At 33.0% G+C, this 5817-nt stretch overlaps 1 long non-coding RNA gene across 1 annotated transcript; it reads left to right on the forward strand.

Annotated features, from left to right (window-relative positions):
* The first annotated feature begins 258 nt into the window (after window positions 1-258).
* On the forward strand, window positions 259-2826 carry LOC135135693 (uncharacterized). The gene is made up of 4 exons (XR_010281625.1): window positions 259-379; window positions 436-578; window positions 2575-2727; window positions 2776-2826. It is a non-coding gene; the product is annotated as an uncharacterized LOC135135693 (long non-coding RNA).
* The last annotated feature ends 2991 nt before the right edge of the window (window positions 2827-5817 follow it).

Consider the following 5817-nt stretch of genomic DNA (forward strand, 5'->3'; position numbering starts at 1 on the left):
TTTTTTCCGTATTTATGGTTATTGCACTTCAGACTCACAGTGAAGCTGTCGAATTCCATTTGGCCATTTGGTTCACAACCACCGAACCTTTTTCGTGAATCCGTAAATCACTTCATTTTTAATGCAGTTTTGTGAAAATTGTGCCATTCAGTGTGGATTAAATTTACACTAGGTAAGTTAATATAATTCTAATGAAGTAATCATTTTAATTTTTACATGCTTCTGTTGTTTTTGATAACTGTACATAAATAACAACAACAGTTTTTTCAGACAAGCTGGAAATACCACCATTAATCACTGAAGATACTCCCGCTGATTTTGAAGAACTTACGGTGATTGTTTTTGAAAGTGAGGCGCTTTGCCACAACATGTTGCAAAGGTATGTTACTGCAATTTTTTATGAACTAGGTGCTAATGAACATAATTTTACTCTAGACTTGAAACAAATACAAAAAATATGTGCGAAACAAAAGAAATTCTAAAGGAAACGAGTGAACAAATCTCCAATATGAAAACGTCATCAAATGTGACAAATCAAAAAGAAAACAGTAATAGAAGATATGCCGCCAAGACCACAGGTAAACAAATTTTGAGGAATTAGAAGATTATCTCTGCCTACTACAACAAGCAGGTTTCTTTGTAAGTTAAAAAAATACAATTAGTCCAGTCAAATTAGCGATCAACCTCGCAATGAGAGATAATAAGCTGAATTTTCGTATATACCTTCATTTTAGCGTTCTAAAAGTTGTCTCAAAAGTCTCATAAAATCTCGTGCCTGCGTCGTAAGTTATTCAAGGTCAAAGGTCAAGAAAAACATTATTTTGCGATTATTTCGGTTTCTATTGCTCTAATGATGTTAACACCTATTATCATAATTGTAGAGCACAAATTTGGGACAAATTTTATTTGAAACATTTTTTGATACACTTAATCGTTTTTGAGATAGCGGGCAGTGGGCGCGCAGCGTTCATCCATATATACTGTAATGCAATCAACCGTGAAAATATCTGTGAATACTACCTTGAATTTTGAAAAATTTTTATTATTTATCAGTTAATACATTGCATTTAATAACATTTTGCATATTTGCAATACATTTATTTAATGATACTTACCTACTTTGTGTAATTAAAAACTCTTTAAATGACATATTTATTCTAGGTATATCTTAGGTTAGATTATTATATATCTTAAAGTTATATTAATTTTTTCAAAGTAAATTTTAAGGAAGTAAAACGAGTTCATATATTTTAATTTTATCTTTATTCAGCAGTTAGACATTTCTTACGATTCATCTTGCAGTGAAAATCTATATATTTTTAATAATTTAAAGAACAAAAGTATCAATTTTCTTCTTCTTCACCGTCATCTTCTGGACGTTCGGGAATTTCTGTTTCATCGTCGTCATCTTCGGTGCCCTGAATTGTTGTTTCCAGACCTTCCCGTTATAATCATGATAAGAAAATAAGTATTTAAAAACTTGCACATTTTAAAGATACAAATAAATTGAGATATACAATAAATATTTCATTAAATGAGTTTTTAATTACACAAAACAGTTAAGTATTATTCTATGAATATATTGAAAATATGTAAAATGTTATTAAATACAATGTATTAATTGATTAATAATACAAATTATTCAAAATTCAAGGTAGTATTGACAGATATTCACGGTTGATTGCATTACAGTACGTATGGATGAGCGCTGCGCACTCACTGTCCTCTATCTCCAAAACGATTGAGCGCATGAAAAAATATTTCAAATAAAATTTGTCCCAAATTTTGTGCTCTACAATTATGATAATAATTGTTAACATCATTGGAGCAATAGAAACTGAGATAATTGCAAAAAACTGTTTTTCTTGACCTTTGACCTTGAATAACTTACGACGCAGACACGAGATTTAATTACTTTTGAGACAACTTTTAGAACGCCAAAATTAAGGCGTATACAAAAATTCAGCTTATTGTCTCTCATTCACAGTTTGATCCCTTTTTTATGCTAAAATGACTGGACTAAATATATTTATATGTACTTACATATAACATAATTTTGGATATTATATACAGGTAGATGCCTGTAATACTATAACACTTTTTAGGAACCTACTAAACATGACACATTTCGCTTAACACGTTACATACATAGTGGGTTGCAGAAAAGTCTTATAGTGAAGCACCCTGTATGTTATACATACGCGGTGACTTCCAAATAGATTCGGAAAAAAAAATCCTTTAATTGTCACACGGATTCAAAGTAATTAAACTGCTGCTCCAGTTTCAAGAAACAAATACGGAACAACTTGTTAAATGTAAATGATGCGGCAATGATTTATTCAGTTTCCATTGTGACTAAATTTTTTCTTTATTTTTGCTGTGTGTTGCTTAGATGAAAACAAATGACACTGAATGAGGTGTGGATCTTGATATTTTTCCCCTGAATTAGGACTAGATAAAAGAAATTACTTAAAATTTTCTCTACTTCGTGAACTTGTGGTTTTATTTTCCGAACTTATTTCAGAGTTACTCGATATATACACATAAAAATATTTTCTTCTTTTCTTATTTCAGGAACTGCTATTGTCCCAGATAGGTGGTAATGGGAAAAAGAACAATGTGGAGCGTATATTAAAAAAAAAAAAATTCAGCGAATTTGCTGTAGCTTGTTTGTTCGGTAGGAAAATTCCAAAATGGTTGGGACAAAAACAATGAATATTATGAAAGGTATTTTTTTTGCAATAAATATAATTATTACAATTTTTATTTTTGAAGAAATTACAATGAAGACCCATTCCGCAATAGAAAAAGAAGTAGAACAACGCTGCTCAGACTGGCTACGACATTCTGGTCAACGCCTGAAGAAAGAAAAAACAACGACAGTTTATAGTTTCTGTGTCTTTTTTTAAGTGTAAATTATATTGTATTATTTTCGAATTAGGAAATCATATATGTATATATATATTTATTTATATTATGAATTTATATTAATTTTTGTATTTTATTACTTATTACATATTATATTTTTTCAAACATTGAATAAAATAATAATTTACTGTAAGCTCTAAATTTTACTCTCCATATCCATATCCCTAAATGGTAACTAGACTTTCTGAAATGCCTATTCATATCGCATAGATCATGTTAATAAAATATACTGAGAGTCATATGTTTACGATGTTGCGATATATACGTAACGTCTATGTCCATTTAATACGTTATATTGGCGTTTAAAATAAAACGTAACAGATACATAAAAATATAGAGAATCTAGCGACATACTAACACAACGTTATGATGATGTACCGCGAGCACGTCTCTAGTCTGAAACGATGTGGATGTTACCAGTATGTTACAAGCATGGGTCACTGTTGATTACATTACATAGCACAGGGAAAGCAAATGTACGCAGTTTGGGATGTAACAGCTAACAAGATCGTAGACAGAGTTAAGTGGCATTAACATCGCTACAACGTAACTGTGTTTACTGGGAAGGATCTGAGGATTATGGTATTTTGAGGACTTGAGGATTATGATCTGAGGATTTAAGGATTAAGGTGTTCTGAGGATTTGAGGACTCTGGTGTTCTGAGGATTTGAATATTATGGTGTTCTGAGGATTTGAGTATTGTGGTGTTCTAAGGATTTGAGGATTATTTATGGTGCTCTGCTGATCTGAGGATTATGGTGTTCTGAGGATTTAAGGATTATGGTGTTTTGAGTATTTGAGGATTATGGTGGTGTGAGGGTTTGAGGATTATGGTGTTCCGAGGATTTAAGGATTATGGTGTTTTGAGTATTTGAGGATTATGGTGTTTTGAGGATTTGAGGATTAAGGTGTCTTGAGGATTTGAGTATTATGGTGCTCCGAGGATTTGAGGATTATGGTGTTTTGAGGATTTGAGGAATATAGTGTTCTGAAGATTTGAGGATTATGATGTGATCTGAAGATTTAAGGATTATGGTGTTCTGAGGATTTGAGGATTATGCTGTTTTGAGGATTTGAGTATTATGGTCTCCTGAGGATTTAAGGATTATGGTGTTCTGAGGATTTAAGGATTATGGTGTTTTGATTATTTGAGGATTATGGTGTTTTGAGGATTTGAGAATTATGGTGTCTTGAGGATTTGAGTATTATGGTGCTCCGAGGATTTGAGGATTATGGTGTTCTGAGGATTTAAGGAATATGGTGTTCTGAAGATTTGAGGATTATGGTGTTCTAAGGATTTGAGGACTATGGCGTTCAGGGGAATTGAGAATTGTGTTGTTCTGAGGATTTGAGAATTATGGTGTTCTAAGGATCTGAGGATTATGGTATTTTGAGGACTTGAGGATTATGATGTTCTGAGGATTTGAGGACTCTGATGTTCTGAGGATTTGAATATTATGGTGTTCTGAGGATTTGAGTATTGTGGTGTTCTAAGGATTTGAGGATTATGGTGCTCTGCTGATCTGAGGATTATGGTGGTGTGAGGGTTTGAGGATTATGGTGTTCTGAGGATTTAAGGATTATGGTGTTTTGAGTATTTGAGGATTATGGTGTTTTGAGGATTTGAGGATTAAGGTGTCTTGAGGATTTGAGTATTATGGTGCTCCGAGGATTTGAGGATTATGGTGTTTTGAGGATTTCAGGAATATAGTGTTCTGAAGATTTGAGGATTATGATGTGATCTGAAGATTTAAGGATTATGGTGTTCTGAGGATTTGAGGATTATGCTGTTTTGAGGATTTGAGTATTATGGTCTCTTGAGGATTTAAGGATTATGGTGCTCTGAGGATTTGAGGATTATGGTATTTTGAGGATTTGAGGATTATGGTGTCCTGAGGATTCGAGTAATATAGTGTTCTGAATATTTGAGGTTATGGTGTTCTGCAGATTTGAGGATTATGGTGGTTTAAGGATTTGAAGATTATGTTGTTCTGAGGATTTGAGGATTATGGTGTTCTGACGATTTGAGGATTATGCTGTTTTGAGGATTTGAGAATTATGGTATCCTGAGGATTTGAGGATTATGGTACTATGAAGATTTGAGGATTATGGTGTTTGAGGATTTGAGGAATATGGTGTTCTGAAGATTTGAGGATTATGGTGTTTTGAGGATTTGAGGATTATGTCGTTCTGAGGATTTGAGGATTATGGTGGTGTGAGGGTTTGAGGATTATGGTGTTCTGAGGATTTGAGGATTGTGGTTTTCTAAGGAAATTCTTAGAATTAGAATGAGAATGGTGTCCTAAGAATCTGATTCTTTTCAGGCAAGCAATCGGAGAGAAGGTCAGGGGTAAATTATATCATTACCACAATACTAAGCAGTTCATTGAATGCTTCCATAAAAGTTTTGGGAACAGAAAATCATGTTCACTATTTCACGGACTCTACTACATACCAATTCACACAAAAATTTTCGTAGGGAGGTGGCTATATTGAAAAATTTTGCTTTAAAAAAAGGTTCCAAAAATTTCACTTCTGGGGAAGACATTTCGTCGTGCTGATTCTAAAAACAGCGAAAAATTGTAGGAGCTATTGAGGAGGTGAGTCCGAAACCAACTTCTGGAGGACGAAATCTACAAATTGGCCGACATTTTCATGGGGGGCGGTATTGAAAAATGTTTGCTTTTGAAAAAAATAAAAAATTCCCGAAAAATTCTGGGATATAGATTCTGTCGCGCTGATTACAAAAATACAACGTATTTATGCTCCCAGTACAAGATTTAAAAATATTCGGTTTGAAAATATATATTTTTTTAATTCCAAAAAATTGCAATACTTTAGCGGACGGTTGTGGAAAAATGGTCGGAACTATCGAAGAAATGAATCCGA

Source organism: Zophobas morio, unplaced genomic scaffold (genome assembly GCF_036711695.1).
Source record: "Zophobas morio isolate AGI-343-1 ecotype UQ-CSIRO unplaced genomic scaffold, CSIRO_AGI_Zmor_V1 ptg000024l, whole genome shotgun sequence".
Lineage (NCBI taxonomy): Eukaryota > Metazoa > Arthropoda > Insecta > Coleoptera > Tenebrionidae > Zophobas > Zophobas morio.